Source organism: Pelmatolapia mariae, linkage group LG9 (genome assembly GCF_036321145.2).
Source record: "Pelmatolapia mariae isolate MD_Pm_ZW linkage group LG9, Pm_UMD_F_2, whole genome shotgun sequence".
NCBI lineage: Eukaryota > Metazoa > Chordata > Actinopteri > Cichliformes > Cichlidae > Pelmatolapia > Pelmatolapia mariae.
In genome coordinates, this window is record NC_086235.1 from 7,271,754 (window position 1) to 7,296,520 (window position 24,767).

The following is a 24,767-nucleotide window of genomic DNA, read 5'->3' on the forward strand; positions in this document are numbered from 1 at the left end:
AGCAAACAGGGAACTGAAGGAAAACCAAAACTGGAAACGGCTAAACAAAGGATAAACATAGAGAACATAGCAAAAACCTGACAACCAGGAAGGAGGAGCATGAGACAAACACTAAGGAGGAAATGTAGAGTGAAACACTGGGATGACAAACAGATGATCCGACAGGGAGCAGAAGGAAACACACAGCAAATATACACAAAGAGGACAATGAGAGGATGGAGAACAGGTGGGAACACAGCTGTGATTAAACAGATGTGACGAGGCGGGGAGCAGAGCACAACTGCAGACATGACATAAGACACAGACTGTCAAAGTAAAACAGGAAATACAAGACAGACACAGAGACGCAGTCTCAACACTGAGACATGGAAACATGAGGTGAGGAACAGAACAGAAACCAGGAACAATAAATATAACAGAACAGAAAACCAGAATTCGAAGAACAAAATTAACCCAACAACACAAAACACAGGGTCACAGATGCAGGACCGTGACAGAAATGTGTGCCTGTAACACAGAGTCGTGGCTCACTGAGTGTCTGAATGAGTCTCTCAGGCCTGAATGTGTGTTTGAAGCCAGTTATAATTCTTAACTTGTTCGATCTGCTGCTCACTGCAAACAAGCACAAGCAGACTTTCAAGTTTTACAGCATTTCCTACGGATAAAAACCGTCCTTATGGCCATTCATACTACACAAAGTAATTAATAAGAGAAAAGTTTATGTTTTCAGTTTGTGCAATAAGCTACAAGAATTTTTTCTGTAATCTTGCACATTTTTCCCCACTTTGGTTCAGACTCATGCTGACAGCAGCTTTTTCTTCATCATGTAGAAAAACAGTTAAATATGTGACTTCTTTACGCTGATGGAAATGAGTTTGACACCCCTGCTTCACACTGTTCATAGAGAGCTGCTCTGTGTTTTCACATGATCTAAATATTTATCAAAGTCAGATTTATAATATTTGATGTATACCTGTCTGTTATAGGAAAAACAAAGTTGAGTATAGAGAGAAATAACAGAGAAACACAGATTAATGAAATATTACACAGACATAAAGAATCCCATTTTTAAAATCAGTCACTCCTGTTAAAAGATATTATTAGTATATGTTTACAAATCTCTAAATGGTAAATGGCCTGTATTTGTATAGTGCTTTTCTAGTCCCTAAGGACCCCAAAGCGCTTTACATATTCAGTCATCCACCCATTCACACACACATTCACACACTGGTGATGGCAGCTACATTGTAGCCACAGCCACCCTGGGGCGCACTGACAGAGGCGAGGCTGCCGGACACTGCGCAACCGGGCAGGGTATATGACATTTACCTTGCAATAACACAACTTCGAAACTCCCATTGTAAATTTGTGCTATATAAAAAAGGAAATACATACATGCATTAATAAAAAATAAAAAACTATTTAATGACATTAATATAAGCACTAAGAAAACCTATCTCATCTAATCAAACTCAGCCTGCACAGTAAAATACACTCAAATTGATCAAAAACTGAACTGATGACTTCCTACTTAGAGATTTGTTTCAGTTCAGTGATGGTGGATTATAACCTCCATTCAAATCATTCAAAAAAGAGAAGAAGAAACTATAGAACATGTTATATTACACTGTGAGAAGGTAACTGATCCAAAACCTCAGTAACATAAAAATGAAACTGGATCTTATTGATTTACTGCAAAAGGACCCAAGACGTGAAAGTTATCAGGCCTTATTCCAGTTTTTAAAAGAGAGTAAATTGTTTGGAAGAATTTGAGGGTCGATGTTCCAGTTCACACTCCACACCAGTTGGTGGCGGTAATGCATCATTTTGTTGTTTGACAACCGCCAATAAATGATGTAAAGAAGAAGAAGAAGAAGGGGGCGGAGCAAAGTAAGAAGGTTCCACGAGTGGAGGCGTTTGTACAGAGAGCTGCTTTTCCATCCAAAGAGTATAAAGTAGTACCAACGTTTGGATCGATATCTGCATCGATCTGCCCACCCTTGTCTCCTGGATCGTAGCTGAGATCAGCGTGAACCACGTGGGTCTCTGCTCCCTGATCTGTTTCCTGTGTTTGGAAAGAGTTCCAGCTTCATCACGGAGTTTCTCTCGGTTTGTGGGCTCATCTAAAGGTAAGCACCGAGCTAACTTTACTGTGAGTTCAGTTCATGTTGAGTTTAGCTCCTGAATGAGGTCTTCTGCTGCTCTCCTCGGTGTCTGTTCACAGTTTATTGTGAACACGTTGAGAGAAGAGTGAGAGAGTGTTTGGAGAAAAACACCAACTAATCATTAGCTCAGCATGCTGGGAGAAGTTGGAGCAGAAAAGTCTTTTCATTGTCCCTGCAGCTGTTTTTCTGCCTGCACCAAACCTCTACAGCCTCATTTCTATTTGAAGTGATAACAGGAAATGGATGAGAGCGATCTGCTGCAGTATCAGGGTCACAATAAACTTTATTGTCCAGCTGCTGTGGATGAACACATGAGAGGAAGTGAACTCCTACAAAGTCTCATTTTAATGAGTGTGGCTGCTGTAAAGTGATGCACAGGAAGATGTTAACAAAAACTAATGAAACAGAGATGAAAGTAAACAGTGTTCATATTTGAAAGCACAGAGAATAAAAATATATTGAGGTGGTTAATGTGCGGCTCTTGGTGATTTCGTGGTGAAATCGTGTTTTTAATCATGTTGTGGATTGAATGTTGGGTTTTTATTTTATTTTATCAACAGAAGTTTTTCCCACCTGTGATCATTCAGATTGATTTGTTGGGTTGACTTGAATCATGTGAAGGTTTAAAGCTGCACTTCCCCCAAAAAGAATAAAGTATAATCGTGAAGAATGTAATAATGTCTTCCTGTGTCAAACACAGCTGCAGTCAAAGCCAGGAAGGAAAGCACTGAAACCACTGATCAATGGCCATGAGTACCATTCACAGAGAGTTGGGGAGTCGCTGCAATCACAGTATTTGATCAATGAGCTTTGATCAGTGGTTGTTGATCAATGATCATGAGAATTTACATATTAATGCTTGATAACTGACCTCCCAGCCCATTGTTCCTTCAGTGGTTCTAGTTTCAGTCATTATGCAAATGTACTGTTGAAGATTGGGGAAACCTGCAGTCAGCTGAGACTGAAGAAGTCACTTGGATGAGTGACGAAACGTTTCTCCAACTGCAAAAGCTACGTCCAGATGAACAGAATCAAACTTTGGGGAATGGTGGAGGTGGTGGGACTGGGGGGCTGAAGGAGTTAAAAGTGTGGGGTGGGGGAGTAACAGGTCTGTCCCTGTTTGTGGAAACCACAGGAGGAGCTGTTCAGGCTGTTGGCTGGGTGTGAATTGTTGATGGAGTCTTTAAACTTGTAGTTGCTGTTTTCCAGACTGAAGCAGAGTCGTTAGCTGAAAACTGGTTTTAGAGGTTCATTCAGGACACCTTCTCAGGCTCTTACAGCCTTACCTGTATCATAACAAAGTGTATAAACCCCAATCCACCTTTAACATGGTCCTTCTGCCAAACCTTCAAATATGACTTTCTGGCCCTGTCATAGTAAAGGGCTGCTTAGAATATTAGAGCCAATGTCACAAAGTTCCTCCTGAAGTATAAGTGAGTGAGAGAGTTCCCTCACTTTGCAGCACAACACGTCTCACAAGATTTCTACAAGCAATCAGAGTGAAATTTGTACTTTGTGTTGTCAGATGAACATATGAGACACTTTGACTCTTCAGTGCAGTGTGGAGCCTAACAAAGATCTGTTTTGTGTCCCAGCTGATCAGCAGGAGGAGAAGAGTCTGACGGAGCAGCAGAGGAACATTTTCAGCCATCTGGACTCAGCTGAGTCACTACAGAGGAAACAATGAGCTCAACACAGAAGGTGAGGAAAATATCACAGTTTCACCAAATAATCAGTCACGTCTAAAACTCTCATACTCCCAACCTGTTATATGACTGTGTTGTATATTATTATATACTATGTATTTTCAAATTATGTTTACAAAGATTAAGAAATCACAAGCAATTATTATTATTTATTATTATTAGTAGTAGTAGTCTTATTAATTCAGTTTTCATTCAATTCAGTGTTACTTATACAGCGCCAAATCACAACAATAGTTGCCTCGAGGTGCATTATATTGTAAGGTAGACCCTACAATAACACATACAGAGTAAACCCAACAATCATATGACCCCCTATGAGCAGCACTTTGGTGACAGTGGGAAGGGAAAAACTCCCTTTTAACAGGAAGAAACCTCCAGCAGAACCAGGCTCACAGAGCCTTCTTTACTCAAGTAACAGTGAAAAAGTACAGGCTAGTAAATGTAATTAGAGTAAGAAAGTAAAAGTAGCTCCTTGAAGAACATTTTTATCCAAAGCTAACCGAACCTTGTGCTTTATTAATGTAATAATAAAATAATCTTAGTAGATGAAATACAAACTATTTATTTCTAATAAAGGTACTCTGTTTGAATCAGTTAAGTAGAAAATGAAGGAAAATAAAACATATGTGTATTTTCTGTTGCCTACATTGTAGAGGGTGACTTTGCCTCTAAACAGGAACATGAGCAGGGAAGAGGTTAAAGTGGGATTGAGCAGGTGGGAACCCTAAAATCAGCTGTAGTGGCTCAGCGTGGGGAAAAGAATCACAGCTCACAATAATTTCTATTGAGAGCTCCAGTAGATTTTCTTAAAGTACAGGCTGTGATCAGCTGACCTGCTGCTCTCTGTGGATGTACACAACTGAATTCAACCAGATGTCAGCAGATGTTTCATCAGCTGTCCTGGCTGATTTCCATCCTCTACACTGACAGTACACTGTCTTTATATTAGACACTATACTGTTGGTATGAAGGTGGAACTCAGTGAATGAATGTCAGCATCATGAGCTTCAGTTTATTTATTTTTTATACTTTCTTTTTATTGTTTTTCTTTAGACATTATACAGGGGGTAGGGGGTAACAACAAAACAGAACAACAACAACAAAAAACAACAACAACAAAAACAAAAAAACAAAACAAAACAACAACAAAAAAAAACAGAAAGCAAAAAGACATGTTGGATCACCTTGTTTTACAATTTGATTATTTCACATTATCAATGTATTGGTCTTTGTCCTGTTGGGTTCTTCTTTCTTCACATGTCCCGTAACGACACCAAAGTATAATAATGTGCAAGTCTTAAATACAGCATAACCCAGAATTTTACCTATAACTAAATGAACATCTTCCCAAAATTTTGTAATCTTGGGACAGAACCAGAACACATGGGAATGATTCACATTTACATCTCCGCAACCCCTCCAACATGGTTGTGGTAATAAAGTATGTTTATTCCTAATTTTAGGTGTTATAAAAAATCTAATTACATTTTTCCAGCAGTGCAGTCTCCAAGCACGTGATGATGTTGTTGACTGCTGTATTTTCCAGATTTGTGACCATTCCTCATCAGATATGTTCACTCCCAACTCTCTCTGCCACTTCAGTTTTACATATGTTGTTGTACACCCCCTTGCCTCCATTATATGCCCGTAAATTGTAGAGATTATTCTAATTTTTTTTCCTTTGTAAACTTCAGTTACGGTTTTAATTATCGAATTTTTATCCAGATCTACACTATGTTTTACTTCTTTATTCAAAAAAATCCCTAATCAGAGTTCGACTTCTGGTAATGGCGGCAAAGTGAGGAGACCCGTGTTTCGCGTGCTTAGTTGTCTTTTTCGTTAAATACTCTCTGTAAATCCAAAATAGAACTTACGTTTTGACACAATTCGTTTGGGAATATATGAGAATGCTAACATGCCTAAAAAACTGAACAAGGACAAACAAAAAACTACGTCTGAGGCACAGGACGAAAGCGGGGTGGAGGAAGGGCAGATGGGCGCCATGCATGAACACGAACAAGAAAAGCAACCCGCAAACCCAGAAATGCCTTCTACTTTGGACCTTTTGAACGCTATTCGATTGTTCAAGCAAGAGTTTCATACTGAAATGGGTGGTATTATGTCAGCAATAGGAGCTGTTCAAGCTGATATACAAAAATGTGGAGGGCAAATTGACGAGGCTGAAAAAAGAATCTCCAACGCGGAGGACGAAATTACTTTACTGAAAAATGATATGGAATGCATTGAAAGACAGTGCAAATTTCTGTCTAAAAAGGTGGAGGACTTGGAAGGAAGAAGTCGGCGTAATAACATCCGAATCCTCGGCATCCCTGAGAAAGAAGGTACAGATGCACGTACTTTCATGGAGAAGTTTATATCGGATATTTTGAAAATCCCCCCTCCTGTCCTGGAGAGAGCGCACAGGATAATCACAAGTCAAAGCTCTATTGCAAACCGATCGAGAACTTTTATAATTAAGTGCTTAAGTTACAGAGATCGTGAACGCATCATGAAAGCCGCTAGGACGACAAAAGAACTGACGTATAAGGACAACAAGATAGCCTTCCTGCCGGACCTGCCTGCAGAGACATATAGACAGCAGCGTCAGTACGATGGTGTGAGGAAGAAGCTGCGGGAGATTGGACTGTGGAAACATCGGATCATTTATCCAGCGAGGCTGCTTTTGACCAACGAGGAACGTACGCATGTATTCGATACACCAGCGGACGTGGACGCCTACATTAAGAGCCTCAATCAAGTACAAGATGTTTGATAAGGTATATGATGGTAGATCACTAATTCTGTTCTAACTGTATTTACGAACCACACTGGACAGAACAATTTATTATATTGCCAAAGGGTTGTTATACAAAGCTGGGTTAGACATTGGTTGTTTTGTTCTCTTAACAAGAGTTACTAGTAATTTCACTTATTGTGTCAAATGTGTGAGAGTAAAAACTTGACAAGGTGGATTTATTTCTATTATTATTATTATTATTATTATTATTATTATTATTATTTTCTTTAGTTAAATTCTTTTATTTAATTGTAATTACTCTAACAACTGTTGCTAAACACGGGTGAATAGTTCCTCGGTTTAGGGTGGACATGTTCCAAGAAGAGGGCGGAAGTATTTTTGGGGTTAAGGGATGCCTGTATGTTCTTACACAGGCTGGGGTGTGGGAAGGGTTGCTCTCTCAAATCGGTAAATTCTCAACATGGTACAATGCTTTTCTTTTGTATATATATGTCTGTATTTATTTAATAGTACAGCTTTAACATATGTGAATATATATGGCAGAAGTATTGATTGACTGTGTTTCTTGGAACTGCAGAGGTCTGCGTAAGTTAGTAAAAATAAAACAAGTCATTAGTAGGATTAAGAAATTAAAAGCCAAAATTGTGTTCCTACAAGAAACTCATATGCTAGGCAGTGAGACAAATAGAATGAAACGTAGATGGCCAGGTCAGATCTTTTCAGCACCTTACTCCTCCAATTCCAGGGGTGTCATGATAATGATTCACAAATCTATACCTTTTCACGTTGAGCATGTGCTTAAGGATTGTAATGGACGTTTTTTAATACTACAAGGTAATCTACTATCTACTAGACTAAATTTAATTAATATTTATGGCCCAAATGAAGATAATCCAAACTTTTATAGCAATTTATTTCTTAAAATTTCAGACTTGCAAGGTAAATGTATAATTGCTGGGGACTTAAATTGTACTTTAAACCCACAGAAGGATAAATCTTCAGGCATGGATAATACTCATAATAGAACACGAAAGGTGATCAGACAATTTATGAAGGAGTTAAATATAACTGATATATGGCGAGATTAAAATCCAACCAAGTTACAATATTCTTGCTGGTCAGGTACACACAAAGTGTATTCCAGAATAGATTACTTTTTGGTATCAACTGAGCTGGCTCATTATATAAAAGATTGCCAGTATAAGGAAATAATAATATCTGACCATGCAGCCGTTACTTTGACTTTTATAGAGCCAAAACTGATCAAAACTTGAATTGAATGGAGGTTTCAATTGAAGTGGATGCAGTTCAAACAGTTTCTTGAGTTTTTAGGCAAGCAAATTAATGAATACTTTGAGCACAATACAGATCAAACATCGGCAAGTGTGAGATGGGAAGCTTTTAAGGCATACTTAAGAGGGCAAGTTATAAGCTATTCTAGTAAGAAAACAAGAGAAAGAAACCAAAGGATAAAATATCTGGAAGAAAAAATAAAAATGTTAGAATAGATCAGCTTTCATTCAGGCCAAAATAATGAGTATAATGTAAAAGAATTATTACTATTGAGAACGCAATATAATGAAATGACAAGTGAAAAAGCAGCTGTAAATTTATTGAGATTAAAGCAACAATTCTATGACCAAGGTGAAAAACCCAGCAAACTCCTGGCTTGGCGTATAAAACAGCAGGAATCTGAAAAGGCAATTACAAAACTTGAAACTTCAAATGGAAATATCATAGTAGACCCATTAGAGATAAATAATGCATTTAAAGTGTTTTATGAAACGTTATATAACTCTGAATTCAATAATGCAACTAGAATTCAATCTTTATTTCTAGATAAACTTGATATACCAAAAATTTCAGACAAAGACAAAGAAAATGTTGACAGGCAAATTAGTATATATGAAATTATTGATGCTATAAACTCTCTAAATGCAATGGTAATCTTACTGACTCATTAAGGGAGTCCCTGATAATATTGCTTCCTAAACCTGGAAAACTAAATAACAAGTGTGAAAATATGCGTCCTATAAGCTTAATTAACACAGACACTAAAATTATCTGTAAAATTCTCGCCAAAAGATTAGAAAGTGTTCTTCCAGTTATTATAGGAGATGATCAAAATGGATTTGTTAAACATAGGCAGGGTTTTCATAATGTAAGACGAGTCCTCAAATATTCTTCATAATCAAAGTGTACAGGAAGATACAGCCATTCTTTCGCTCGACGCGGAGAAGGCCTTTGATAGAATCGAACGGTCATATCTCTTTGATGTCATTGTTAGATTTGGGTTTGGTAACTTATTTCTGCATTGGATCAAGCTACTACACTGTCAGTCTGTGGCTCAGGTTAAGACAAATGAGATAATTTCTGAACCATTTGACATTAAAAGAGGGTGCCCGCAGGGTTCACCTTTATCTCCACTTTTATTCCTTTTAGCTATTGAACCTCTGGCAATAGCTGTTAGAACCAGTGGACAAATACAAGGTGTTAGGATTGGTAGAAAGGAGCATAGAATTGCTTTATTTGCTGATGATGTCATATTATTTTTAAAGCAACTAAAATTTTCTGTGCCTGCTATAAAGGATTTAATAGACCAGTTTGGGGCCTTCTCAGGGTATAAAGTAAATGTAACAAAATCATCATTAATGTTACTTAAACAAGGGTATAATCAAAACGTAAGTCAGAATATATCTGGCTTTACTGTTAATTCTGAACTCACTTATCTAGGCATTAAAATAGTTCCTTCATTAAAAGATGTGGTGGCACTTAACTATAATACAATTCTACAGAAAATTTCCAAAGATTTGGAGCGTTGGATAAGTTTACCACTATCTATTATTGGAAGGATAAGTGCTCTTAAAATGAATGTATTACCTAAACTGTTGTATATGTTTCAAAATGTCCCACTGGCTCCTCCTGCTGGATTGTTTACCAAATTAGCATCATTAGTCAGAGAGTTTATTTGGAACAAGAAGCATCCCCGCATTCGCTTGTCTTTGTTGTATCTTCCCTTTGATACAGGGGGGTTGAAATGCCCCAATTTTTACTGGTACTATCTGGCTATTCAACTAAGGACAATAATGTTTTATTTTTCATCCCAAAATACCCCGTCTTGGGTGGGGATGGAAGCAAATTCTCTTAAAATGCCATTAAATTTGTACTTATACTCTGCACAGCCAAAACAGTTAAAGAAAGAAACAAATAATCCTATAGTCCAAAATATGATTGAAGTTTGGTTTACAATAAAAGAAATGATGAATATTAAGAATAATCTCTCTCAGTTTAGTCCTATTTGGGGAAATGCCTTATTTGTACCAGGAAACCTGGACGTAGGGTTCCAGGGTTGGGCAGAAAAAGGTGTTAAGAAAGTGGGTGATCTTTTTTGTGATGGAGTAATGGTTTCATTTGAGGATTTAGTTTCAAAATTTCAAATCTGCCAAAAACACTTTAAGTATTTACAAATTAGAAGCTTCATTTCTTCCATGCAAAATCAATCTCTCAACGTTCCCCAGTTAAGTAAGTTAGAGGAGTTAATGGTGAAAAAAGGTGGTAATAAAGGTTTAATTTCAACATTCTATAACTGGATTGTCTCGGCCTCTCCAGAAACATCAGTTTCTAAGTTAGAAGCTTGGAGAAAGGACCTAAATATTAATATTTCTGAGGAGACATGGAAGTTAATTTGCTTAAAATCACAAAAACAATCGATTAATAGTAACTTAAAGTTATTACAATACAATTGGATCATGCAAACATATGTAACACTGGTGAAATTGAACAAATATAATAACAGAATTCCAGATACATGTTTTAAATGTGGAGAAGCCCGTGGAACATTTTTCCACTGTATATGGGAATGCAGAATTGTCCGTGCATTTTGGCAGGTGGTGATGAACAAAATAAACCAAATTTTGAATAAAAAGATTGCTTTAGATGTAGAAATGTTGCTATTACATGTGTATTCTAAAAATCTTAAACTAAGAGCCCATCAAATTGAATTTATGGATTATTGTACATTACAGGCAAAACGTATGATTGCATTAAATTGGAAAAAATCAGATCCTCCTGCTATTGGTGCTTGGATAAATTCTTTGGCACAGTGTATGGCAATGGAAAGGATAACGTATTTTCTCAAAGACAAGTTAACATATTTCGATGAAATTTGGAAGCCATTTAAAAACTTTATAAAAGAAGTAAACATCGGACAACTCCTGCAGGAGTGTGGATGAGGAGAAAATTGTTTAGTATGTGCTAGCTATTTCTATTGTCCATGTCTTGAATATTTATAAATGCCACATATTGTACAAATGTATATATATTCTATGTGTTTTGTTTTTTTTATTTTTTGTTGTAGGTTTGGAAGAGAGCAGGGTGGGAGGTGAGGGCGGGGGAAAGGGTTCCTATTACTGCAGCATATTACTGGGAAAACAAACCTTTGTATGCTGTTGCAAAAAGCAATAAAACTATTGTTTAAAAAAAAAAATCCCTAATCTGCAAATATCTGTAGTGATCTTGATTACTTAGATCATATTTTTGTTTAATCTCCTGGAAACTCATAAAACTCCCATCTTTAATTAAAGTACATATCGCTGTTATTCCAATAGGAATCCACTGTTTAAATCTTTGGTCCATAGAACCAGGGATAAAACCCTTATCATAGGCTATCCATCTGATTAAACCAAGCTCTTTTTCTAGTTTGTATTTTCGTATCAGATTGAACCATATTTTTAACGTAAACTGGGTGACTGAATTCAGTTGTTTAATTACTCTCATTGTTTCTTTTCTGTCTCCTATAAGACTTTGAATTTCTCTTCCTTGTACTGATTTTTCTAAATTCTTCCATTTGGCTTCATAATCATTGTCACACCAACAAATGATATACCTGATTTGTGCAGCATAAAAGTATGCCTCGAAATTTGGGAGTGCCAAACCCCCCTTCTCCTTCCTTATCTGTAGTGTTTCAAATTTGATTCTCGATCTGTGACCATTCCATATAAACTTAGATATAATTTTGTCCCATAATCTAAATTGTTTTTCAGGTATATCAACAGGTAGTGACTGAAAAAAGTAGAGAAGTCGGGGTAAAACACTTACTTTTATCATCTCTATTCGCGTGCCAATATCTGATGGACCAGTAGCCCACCTATCCAAATCACTCTTAATTTCCTTATCTAAGTTAACATAATTAAGTTTATATAAATCCTCAACGTTTTGTGATAAGGTAACCCCAAGATATTTCATTTTTGTTGCTCTCCAATTCAAATTATATTTTTGTTTTATGGTTTTGGATGGAAGATAATTAAATGCTAGAATCTGAGTTTTGTTCAAGTTAAGCTTGTATCCTGAATAAAAGCCAAATATCTCGAGTTGCTTAATTAATATAGGAATACATGTGTCAGGATCCTCTAAAAAACAAATCACATCATCTGCAAAAAGTCGAATGATATGTTCCTCATCCCCCACCTCTATTCCTTTAAGATTTCTATTTTGCCTAATTGCATGTGCAAGGGGCTCTATAAAGATTGCAAACAAAGTAGGAGAGAGGCAGCAGCCCTGTCTGGTAGACCGCTCTAATTTTATACTCTCAGTTAAACTGCCATTTATTCTTATCCTTGCAGTCGGGTTTTGATAAAGCGTTTGTGGTCGCAAATTTTGAAGCCATCCTGATAACCTTCTTCCACCAACAACGTGGTGATCCAAATCCAATTAAAACCAAGACACTCAAAAAGATGCTCTGCAAAAGAGTAGAATTCTTGGAACAGAGTTTAATACACTGAATCATATGAACAGCAGGAAAAATACATACAGACATTTAGCAAGAAAATTACAGAGCAGAAAACAAGCAAAGCAAAACCCCGGGGTGTACAGCCTTAAGCACAGACAGCAGAGCAACACAGAAACGGACAGGTAGCAGCAGCAGGAGGAAAAGAGCTCTGGGGGCGTCCTCTGGTCCCCTAATATAGGGACCAGTATCCCCGCCCCCTGCTGCTGGGTAACTTTCCCACGCACCCAGGAACAGCAGGTGCAGGGTCAAATACCGGCCAGAGTTCACACCTGGCGCTGGCTGAGGGCCCGGTCCAAAGTGACACCAATAGGTTAACCCTTTGCTTTACCCTCTGACAATAGGTCACAACATGGTCAAAGGTCACACCTTAGTACAGCAAATAGCATACTTTTTGTGATAATCTTATGATATTAATGTGAATAATACTTGGCCTAAACTACATCAAATATATGAGTTAACTGCATTACATTAAAATAAACACTCCAGTGTAGGTTTATAGTGTGTGTGTGTACATGACAGTGATCTCATTATGTTGTTTTCAGTATCTCTGCTACCATGTAACATTTATTGTGTGTGTGTGTGTGTGTGTGTGTGTGTGTGTGTGTGTGTGTGATTATATCATATGATATTTTATTGTGATGTGTTCAGGATCTCTGTTACAATGTTACTGTTTTGGTTGTGCTGCATGAAAGACGTTGAGTGTGTATTGGAGGAGGTTAGTTACCAGAGCTGGAGAGTGAGTTATTCAGGCGAACTCTCAACAGCATTAACTGCCCTGTTACTGTACCAACTTAATAACCCCCGGTGAAGCAAAAATGTCTTGTGCTCAAGACTCTACATGAAAGTTAAAATATATATGTTCAGTGCAGATAGATATATAGAGTATATAGTTACATTGTTATACATATCACACAAAAATCCACTACACGTTTTAATACATCTGATAGCTTTATCATTAAATTCAAATTTTTCAAGTACCTGATTAGTGCTGGGCGATATGGAAAAAATGTTTATCATGATATGAATTATTTTATATCACGATAACGATATATATCACGATATACTACCTGACCTGTGGTCATCTGGAAAGTATGCAGTCTGTAAACAGCGAGTGGAGAGGGTGCAGTCTTTGTTTTGAGTTACCGTAAAGCATGTCGCAAATCCGGGTGCACGTAAAGCAGCACCATGTCGCAAAACCACAAGACGGAGTTTCTTTGCGAAAAATATCATTTTTTTATATTTTATTTTCTCTTGCATAAAGTTAAGGGTATGTATAGTGAGAAGACAACACTAATATATTTGCCACAGGCTATTTAACCCTTTAAGACCTACCATAGAACCAAGTCCGCCAGAGCTTATCTTTACATTTTACATGCTGTAGTGCCATTTGTGGGAGCATTTCAAGTTGCTATACATCAATACAACCGTTATAGCCCAAATTTTAATAATATGTATGCATTAAGTCCATAGTAACTACATAAATTGCAAAAAAGTGCTATAAACTACAAAAAAATTGAAAATTGTTTTTTTTTTTTTTTTTACATATATTTCTAGTTCGAGAAATTTAAGAGGCTTATCCCTCAAAACTGTAAATACATAAAGTTGCACAAAATAGTTGCCAACCACGAGAAATTTACTTTGAGTGTGTTCATAGTTTTATGTTTGAGATACACAAATTTTTATATACTACAGGAAAAATTAAAATAAATATTATAATGCAAATTTGCAAAAAAAACCAGCATGTGCATCAAAATAAACTATTTCCAACAGTGTAATTTGACTTCTAAGCATCCCAGAAACGATACAGAAAAGCATAAAGTCAAACATGACTTTTAAGAACACCAACATAGGCTTTGAAGGTAAAAAAAAAACAACTACATTTTCCGCGAAAATGATGTCACTTCCAGTTTGGACAGGTAATGGCGGACATGCGCTAGTTCGCGCTGACTTGTATTCCAACATAGGAAGTGTTATGAACAGCTGATCGGATCGGCAAAGCGTGTTTCTGGAATATTATGTTTTTGTTGCTGGAAGTGGTTTTTATGCAATTTTTGCAAAGCTATATGTCGAAGGAAACCGTGACCTAGGGCAAGCTAATGGAATAAGATGTAAGTACAACTCCTCCGGTTTCATATGCAAAAAAAAAAAAAATATTGCACTACCTTATGTGGTTCCAGTTCTACAGGGATTTAAAAATAGTTAGGCAAAACGGAGTGTGCCTGCTTCGACCGGTTGTAAAGGGTTAATGATATATTTTATGTAATAATTTATAAAATTAGGGTTAGAAACGATAGAAACGATAGAAGACAAATGGCACGATAGACACTTTTCTATCGTCCACACGATATATATCGTCATATCGCCCAGCACTATACCTGATATAGAAAATTCCAATTTACGCTATCAAAAGCCTTTTCTGCGTCGAGGCTTATGAAGACTGCACATTTTCCTTTTTGTTGAATATAATTCATAATATATAAAGTTCTCCTTATATTGTCTCGAGTTTGACGTCCCTTTATGAAGCCTGTCTGATCTTTGTTGATAATATCTCTAATAAAATATTCATATCTTTTAGAAATAATTGAGGTATATAGTTTATAATCCACATTGAGTACTGATATTGGTCTATAATCTGAACAAATGTCGCTGGATTTTTTTAGGGATCACTGTTATAACCGCTTCTTTCCATGAAGGGGGCATTTCACCGTGTTCGAGTGTATAATTAAATGATTTTTCAAGTAGTGGTATAAGCTGTTCTTTAAAGATTTTATACCACTTGGACGGTAAACCGTCACTGCCGGGGGATTTATTTGATTTGAGTTTATTTATTGCTTTTTCTATCTCTGTTTTTGTAATAGGAGAGGTCAGAAGGTCATTTTGATTGTTCCTTTTTTATTTATTTATTTATTTATTTTTGCCTGTCCCATTTGGATCTTTTGCCATTAGAATTATTGTCTAAAGGCGAAGAAAGATGCCCAACGGATTTACTTCACCAAATGGACCATCCCAGCCTTGCCGTAATGGTCTATTTGATTCACCTTTAATTGTTTATTTTATTTTTACTTGTTGTATGCGGGACAGACTTTACTGGGGGAAAGAAAGGGGAGAAAGAAAGAGGGAAAGAAAAACAGCTGGGAAGAAGGACGGGGAAAAAGGGCAAAAAAACAAAAACCAACAGAATAAGCAGACAAAAAAAATACATATTGACCACCTGGATCACCTGTTGAGAAAGAAAAAAGAAAACAAGCAGAAGAAAAGAAGAGTAATAGAATAAACAACGTCACAATGATATATGGGAATATGGCAGTAAATATTAAATGTTAAACATTGTTGTGCAGCACGTAAGATCGACAGCGCACAGTGTGCTTTGAGGTAGGAGCCAAAAAGGGTGTAGTTTGTGTGTGTGATCACCTGTGTGTACACCTGTGGACATGGACGCGCTTGATTTTTTTTAAAAGGTTCCTTCATGTAATGATCTGCTAGAGGGTGTGGGGGGCCACTGCCCCGTCCTCCAGGGCATGAAGCAGGTGTGGAGGAGATCAAAACTCCAGACATCCAGAGGCCCCCAGAGCACAAGAGACCAAGGAAGACCAACAGAGGGGCAGCCGCGCCACTGTCCCAGAAAGAGCTGAGGAGAGTCCCAGATGAGGGGTCACTCAGCAGCCGCGGAGCAGAGGCCAGGGGGGGTTGCAGGGACGTGCCCGTGAGCTCCGCCGGCAGGCGGCTGCGCCAGAGTGACCGAGCCCCGGGCCGAGAGGCCGAGGGCACCCCACCTCCGAAGTGGCCCGATTGTTCCCAATTGAGGGTAAATCCAGTTTCTCAAGAAAAGCTTTTATCTGATCAATGTCGGCAGAGAGAGGTTGACTATATAACTTTTTATAGTAGTTCCTAAACTGAGTTCCAATCTCTTTAGGGTGGTAAATTATTTGGTTAGTTTCTATATCCCTTATCTTATGGATTGTCCGATCTGTTTGCTGTTTTTTTTTTTAATTGTTTTGCCAATAATTTATTTGCCCTTGGTCCCACTTCATAGTAGGATTGTTTTAAAAATCTTTTCTTCTTTTCTATTTCTGTAACTAATATTTTATCTATTTTGTCCCTAATTTCTTTAATTTTTGAAAGCAATGAGGGGTCTTGTGTGGTCTTGTGTTGTTGTTCAATTAAAAAAAGATTCTCCTCTTTTTTTGTATGCCTCCTCTCTGTTTTTTTTAATCGTGGCAGTCTTAGCAACCAATTTTCCCCTTATAACTGCTTTAAAAGCATCCCATAAAATGACTGGGGTAACCTCTCCATTGTCATTCTCATTTTGATAAGTTATAAAGTCCTTCTTTAGTTCCTCCACGTTAGACTTATTATTTAATATTCCCACATTTAACCTCCATAATGTATTTTTCTCCTGGACTTTCAAATTAACTATAAGGTGAATTGCACAGTGGTCAGATATATCTGCTTGTTGAATTTCACACTCTTTTACCCTATTTAAATCATTATTATTCATAAAAAAATAGTCAATTCTAGCATAACTGTTGTGAGGGGGAGAATAGTGTGTATAGTCTTTTTTTAGAGGAGTGAAACTCCCTCCATATATCAACTATCCCATATTCTTTAAATATTCTCTTGACCATTCTCGTAACCTGGTTGGTATGCTTATTCTTATTAGTTGTATCTAGGTTACTGTTCATCACAATATTAAAATCGCCCCCACATATTAATATTCCATCGGTTTGTAAAATAATGGTGTCAAATAATGTTTTAAAAAATTGTTTTGCACTATTAGGTGGGGCATACACATTAACTAATGTGACCATTTCGTTTTCCTCTTAGAATAATAAATCTCCCTTCTTTATCACAGATTTTTTTTATACATTCAAATTTCACTGAAACGGGGATAAGTATAATCACCCCTCTTCTACGACCATGAGGATATGAACTGTAAAATGCGTTAGCATAATCAAACCTCTTAAGTTTCTCACTTTCCAGATTAGACAGATGCGTTTCTTGTAAAAAAAAAAAAATCTGTGACTTATCTTTCTTTAATTTGGTCATTACCTTCTGACGCTTCATTGGATTGTTTAGACCATTAATATTCAACGTCAGTATTTTAATATTTATGATCCATCATTTCTAATAAGTTCAAGTTGCGGTCCAACTCCAAACATAAAAAACAAAGACAAAAAATAACAATTGTACACTAAACATTGTGACTTCAAAAAAAAGGATGTACTCATCCATCCTATATAATCCCTGTTGGTGGGAGGAGGGGTTTTTGCCTCACTATATTGGGGGCCCTCCCTAGCTGTGAGAATAAACCCACAAACGCTAGAATTGTCCAACATTTGGTGGTTGCAACAAACAAAACACTTCCTCTCATCGGTTTTACTATCCTACTAAACTTAAGTCGTGAGTCACTATAATTCATTTGACGCAGATTGAGTATATTTAAGCAAATACTCTACAATACAAAAGTAAGTCTCCTTTAAAGTAAGAAATTAGTAATTATATTCAAGTTCACCCAGCAACGTAACCTATATCCTTTCATCCATTGTAGTTCTATTGGTCTGTGTCTCGTCTGAATTCCGACAGTTTCTCCCTCGCACGTTGAGCTGGACTATCTAAAGTGGCGACGGTACGTTTCCATGATAGCGCTGCATTCAGTCGCTCCTCTGCATGAGCTTCAGTTTAAATGAATCTCTGCTACACTTGATGTAATCTGACTCTGACATGAGCACCACAGTCACTGTGCACCAGTCACACACTGTTCTTTACTTTAAATCCATCACAGTTCAGCAAACTGACCTGTTTATCCTGCACTAACCTGCAGAGGAACTTCATGCAGTCTTTAAATAACACAGTTAATCTGCCTCAGATTGTTTTGCAGCATCTTTCACAACCTGAAAAAACATAATGTCACATGTACAGACCCAATATCTGATTTCAACACATGAGGACTTAGAGTGGCTTGCGTTTTTGGCTCCCTTTAACTTTTTTTTCACATTTTGTCACATTACAGCCAAAAACGTGAATCAATTTCATTGGAATACCACGTTGTCAAGAGATGTATTCTAAGACACTTCTTCAGCTGAGAATCAGAGAGGAGAAACACACAGTTTTACTTGCAGCAAGGGCAGTCAGAGAGCACTCGCACGGGAGTGAGGGCTCCGAGACTCGCGCTCTGCCACTGCCCTGGTCTTTATTTATATACATCAGTGGGTGCGTTTGTTCTTTACGTTGGAGTGTGGATGTGTGTGTGTGTGTGTGTGTGTGTGTGTGTGTGTGTGTGTGTGTGTGTGTGTGTGTGTGTGTGTGTGTGCGTGCGTGTGACAAAGGACAGACTCCTCTGCCTGGTACGAAGTGAAGATAAGAGTGTCCAGCTGACACTATCGCTGTGGGAAGAAATTTATAACAAGTCTTGTAGTGAACAACAGCCTAAGTCATCAAAAGGTCTACATGCAGTATTCTACCATATGCAAACTTCAACCAGTTTTCTATTGACACACGTGAAAGACCAATACAAAGTGGTGTACACGTTAGAAGTGGAACGCAATCATACATGATTCCAAACATTTTTTACAAATAAATCATCTGTTTTGTAAATTAAGCAGTTAGAAATACAGATGTTCTTTTTTCTTTTTTTAGGTAGTTAGTATGTTTTATTAAAAAAAATCCCTCGGGTTGCAATCAGACTCTGACATTTTCCTTCACTAAACCAAGCTAGTAACTGTTACATTGGATTTATTATTATTAAAAAAATGAGAAAATTATAGAAATATCTAACAGGAAACAACAACAGGAAATATAAAAATAAGTTTAGAGCTGGTAAACATTCATTACTTTTCTGAGTGTGTTAGCATGCTAGTATTAATATTTGTGTACAAGCAGGAAGGGATGGGCATGATTTTAGAGTGTTTGAACAGTCATGAATTATTTTTAACACCAGGTTGGATGTAATGTGTTAGAACTACCAGCAGGTGGGGATAAGAGACCTTTAAGGTGTTTGGTGCCACACTCCACCTTCAGGTTTAAAACTAGTGTTAATGGAGGGAGTTTGAAGGTTCAGTTTGTTCCACGACTGCATTTCACTCACTGCCTCTGTTTGTATCTCTGTCACTGCAGGACCAACATGGAGCGAGAAGTCAGCGCTCTCAGGAGGCCGACAAACCTCACAGAAGAAAGGGAGAGAAAACATACACCTGTGATCAGTGTGGGAAGAATTTTGCTTTGAAGTGTAAACTAAAACAGCATCAGGTCATCCACACAGGAGTTAAAGCGTACCTCTGTGACTTGTGTGGAAAGTCTTTTTCCTTGAAGAGTCACCTAAAACAACACCAACTCATCCACAGTGGAGTTAAAGCGTACAGCTGTGATCAGTGTGGCAGAGCTTTTACTCACAGTAGCAGCTTACAGAGGCATCTAGTTACCCACTCTGGAATTAAGGCATACAGCTGTGACATCTGTGGAAAAACTTTCAGCCGGATTGAGAGCAGAAATTTACACCTGCACATTCACACCAGACATGATGTGTACTGCTGTGATCAGTGTGGCAAACACTTTGCTAAACACACACACTTACGCCACATGTTTACCCACACTGAGGAGAGACCTTATAAATGTGACCTGTGTGAGAAGACTTTTAAAGCTCCACAACACCTGAGAGAACACCAACAGATCCACACCAGAAAGAGACTCTACAAGTGCAGTTACTGTGAGGTATGTATTTATATTGTTATCTTGTCATTTTAGCCTGACTGTTTGGAACAACTCTGCTCATTAAACTGTGTTAGCATGTTAGCAATTCTACTGCATGGAAAAGCAGCTCTGAGTGATTATCACGTCCCGTATTGATTACTGTAATTCCCTCCTATTTGGTCTCCCTAAAAGGTCCCTTCATAAACTCCGACTTCTTCAAAATTCTGCAGCTCGGGTCATAACTTGCACTCCGTCAAGAGCTCATATTACCCCAGTTCTTCAGCAGCTTTACTGGTTGCCCATAGAAGCCAGGATACATTTTAAAATCTTACTTCTTACATACAGGTGTATCCATAAATCTGCTCCTTCATATTTGTGTGACCTGCTCCATATCACCATTGTTTCCCGCCTTCTCAGATCATCATCTGCTATTCATCTTACTGTTCCGTCCTCACACCATAGTACTATGGGGAAAAGAGCTTTTAGTCTCTCTGCATTCAGTTATGATTTTAGTATTACTGTAGTATTATGGTGGTAGTATTGTAGTTTTTACAGCCCAGTAAACTGAGTTTTTTAAATGAAACAGAAAAATGTAATTGGACGTCTGCAGAGATGCTCTTTATTTCAGGCGACGTTCAGGATAAAAATGTTGAAGGACTGACTTACACTGTCTTTGTGTCTTTGTTTAGAAGCAGAGCGACACAGATGCATCCAGTTCTCAACCCTGTCATCACTGTGGTGGTGGGAAAGAGTTTCGTTGTGACCTCTGTGGAAAAACCCTTCAGTCAACAACACAACCTAAAAAGACATCAACGTAGACACACTGTAGACAAACTGAAATACTGCAAAGAATGTGGGAGAAGCTTCACCACATCAAGTAACTTAAAACAACATGAACTGATTCACAGTGGGGTTAAAAAGCACCTCTGTGATCAGTGTGGGTCATCCTTCATTACTGCAGGTCAGCTTAAAAAACACAAACGAGTCCACACAGGAGAGAAACCATACAAGTGCAGACACTGTGACAAAAGCTTCTCACGATCAGATAGTTGTAACAGGCATGAACGTACACACATGGAAGGAAACTACAGCTGTGACCAGTGTGACAAGACCTTCAGGAATCTCAGTTCATACTCCAAACACAAACGATCCCACGTTACTAATAAACTGTTTCACTGTTACCAATGTGCCAAAACATTCACTAAATTATCTGCTCTGTGCAAACATCAGCGTGATCACTCAGGGCTGAAATCACTCCCATCACTGGATCACAGTGAATCTGAAGAGACAGAAAGATCCTCTTCAGGTTTCAGGGTCAGGCTTAAAACCCTTGAGATCAGGCTCCACAGAGTTCATGTAAAAATCTGATGAGACAGCTGTGAACGAAAATGTTCCTCTAGTAACATTTTAACCCTCAGGGGTCAACGGTATGTCAAAATCACGTGACCAATTGAAGAGCAACAAGATGCACTAACCCAGAGTCTCCATTTCAACTGGAGTCGAAAGTGTGGACTTCAAACTATGTAACAGTTTTTAAATTGTGTTGACAGGCTACGTAAAACCAGATTCATGATAATTAAAAAAAATAATACATGCAATGATTTTTTTCTGAATAAAACAGCATTGTATTTAGAGCACGAAGAAAGGGTATAAGCGGCATTTTCTAAGGAAGGCACTAGCCAACACTCTCCGCTTGCGGGCAAAAAATAAATAGAAAAAACATCCTTTCCCTATTTGTGTTAAAGTGTACTAAAAGTGTAATAAAAAATTATATGGCAACATATGGCATTGGGTTGTTTAGGAAGATGGGGAAGTTTTAGGAGTGACGCCAGTGAGATGGAGAGAGTGAGCATTCCTTTTATCAAGGAATTCTCAGAATTTTTAACAAACATACATTCAAAATATAATATAATTTTAACCGGTGATTTTAACCTGCACATAGATAATCCTTCTGACCCTACATCAAAAGAATTCTTAAACATTCTTCACTGTATGGATTTTACCCAGCACGTCACGCAGCCGACTCACAACAAAGGACACACCCTGGACCTGGTCATCACCCATGGGCTGTCCACCAGTGTGTCTGTTGTTGACTTCGCTGTCTCTGACCACTACTGTGTGTTTTTTAACATCACCGGTTTTATTCAGCGGGAGACCTCGGTGCGAACTGTGAGGAGGCGCTATCTAACCTCTGAAGTGGCTGCAAATTATACCAGGGTTTTAGACGAATGCCCCCCTGTGATTCTACCTGCACCCTGTGATTTAATTTTTAATCATTTTAACAGCAAACTGAAGAAAAGCCTTGACTCCGTTGCTCCGCTCACCACCAAAAAGATTAACGTAAAACATGTATCACCCTGGAGAAACGAAGAAGTCAAAAAACTCAAAAGAAATTGCAGGGCAGCAGAAAGGAGATGGAGGAAAAATAAAAATGCAATCAACCATCAAATACTTTGCGAGCAACATAAAATGTACAATAATACGCTAAGGAATTCAAGAAATTCATACTTCGCCAAAATAATCAGTAATAACAAAAATAATCTCAAGGTCCTCTTTTCTACCATAGATCATTTATTTAACCCTGATTTTAACAGCTCCCAAAGAACCCCCACAGACTCACTCTGTGAGCAGTTTGCAGACCACTTCAGGGGAAAAATCAGTGCCATCAGATGTTCTTCTTCTCGTGATATGATTTTAAACACATCTGAGGGCTCGATTGTACCTGAGGGGACACTGGACAGCTTTGTCCTGGTTAATGCTGAGAACCTTAAGAAAGTTTTCTCCACACTGAGACCGACCACACAACTATGGGCACGCTAATGTTTGTCTCATGGAATGTGCATGGAGCTGGCTCTAGGGAAAAAAGGTTAAAAATACGTAACCAACTTAAAAAACTACAGGCAGACGTTGTTTTATTATAAGAAACCCACATGCCTGTCACAGGTTTGAATAAACTTAAAACACCTGAGTTTCCTAATGTGTTCTCAGCCTGTTATAATTCTAGACAAAGAGGAGTAGCAATTCTAATACATAAAAATATTAATTTCACAGTACTCGATACAGTTATAGATCCAGAGGGCAGATTCCTAATAGTCAAACTATCTATACTTAACCAAAAGCTAGGTATTGTAAGTATATATGGTCCGAATGTTGATGACCCCTCATTCTTCCACGGTTTTTTTAGTACACTCTCCGAACACCTAGATTGGACAATTGTTCTTGGGGGAGACCTCAACCTGGGACTAAATGAAGAAATGGATAGGCTTAATACAGCAGGAACTCAGCGTAATTGGCAGTCCACAAATATAATCAAACAGTATATGAGAGACTTTGGTCTTTGCGATGCATGGCGCTCCCTCCACCCCAACAGTAAGGAATATTCTTTCTTCTCACATGTTCATCACTCCTACTCTCGTCTGGATTATTTTTTGGTCAGCAGCTCACTGCTGAGGGACATTTCAGACACTGAGATTCACCCTATAGCTGTCAGCGATCATGCTCCTGTATCTTTAACACTAATGCAGAAGAATAATACCACACCAAGTAAAAACTGGAGATTTAATACATCGCTGCTCAAAGATGAAGAGTTTATCAAATACTTTAAAAAAGAATGGACTTCATATTTAGAGTTTAATGACATTCCTGGAACATCAGCATCTGTCCTCTGGGAAGCAGGGAAAGCCGTGATGAGAGGTAAAATAATCTCTTTCTCATCACATAAGAAGAAAGAAGAAAACAAAAATATTCAAGAACTAGAAAAAAACGTCAAATCCTTAGAAAAAGCCTATGTATCACACCAAGATCAAGAAATATTAAACAAAATACGCAAAACAAAACTAGAATTAAATGAAATTATTAATAAAAAGACTAAATTCTTAGTAAAAAGACTTCGCCTGCAAAATTATGAACACGGTAACAAATCCGGACAATTTCTTGCTAACCAGTTAAAAATCAATAAAGAAAAAACAACTATATGTGCTGTTAAAGATTTATCTGGGAATACAATATATGATCTTAAAAAAATAAACAAAATTTTTTAGGGACATCACAAATAAACCCATCTAAAAACGAAATTGATCAGTTTTTGGACAACATAACTCTTTCAAAATTATTAGACACTCAAGCAATGGCACTGGATTCGCCACTGACGCCAGGTGAACTCCAGGAAGCCCTGATAAGTATGCCCAATAATAAGATAAGATAAGATAAGATAACCTTTATTAGTCCCACATGTGGGAAATTTGTTTTGTCACAGCAGGAAGTGGACAGTGCAAAAGTTATGAAGCAAAAATTAGAATAAAATAAAATAAGAATAAATACAGTACACAACTGTACAGAATAGAATAAAATAAAATACTATATACAGTAGAATAAAATAGAATAAAATATGCAATAAGATAAAAATAGAATACAAGTGCTATATACAACTCAGTAAAAATACAACGATACCAGAAAAGATTATTGCACATGTGTGAATGTGTGTGTTGATCAGTTGGAGTCTTTGTTGTGCAGTCTGACAGCAGTAATAAGGCTCCAGGTCCAGACGGCTTTCCTGCAGAATTCTACAAAGAATTCTGGACGATTCTAGCACCAGTTTTTTACAGAATGTTGCAGGAAATCAAAGAAAATGGTAGACTACCACCAAATATTGTTACGGTTTGGAG

General features: G+C 37.6%; 1 long non-coding RNA gene across 2 annotated transcripts; it reads left to right on the plus strand.

Annotated features, from left to right (window-relative positions):
- Positions 1 to 1,898: 1,898 nt before the first annotated feature.
- Positions 1,899 to 22,976, plus strand: LOC134634528 (uncharacterized). Of its 2 annotated transcripts, none has more exons than XR_010573815.1 (4): positions 1,899 to 2,129; positions 3,761 to 3,866; positions 19,531 to 20,124; positions 20,793 to 22,976. It is a non-coding gene; the product is annotated as an uncharacterized LOC134634528 (long non-coding RNA). The 2 variants fall into 2 exon arrangements; XR_010573816.1 differs by having other exon boundaries at positions 20,796 to 22,976.
- Positions 22,977 to 24,767: the final 1,791 nt, after the last annotated feature.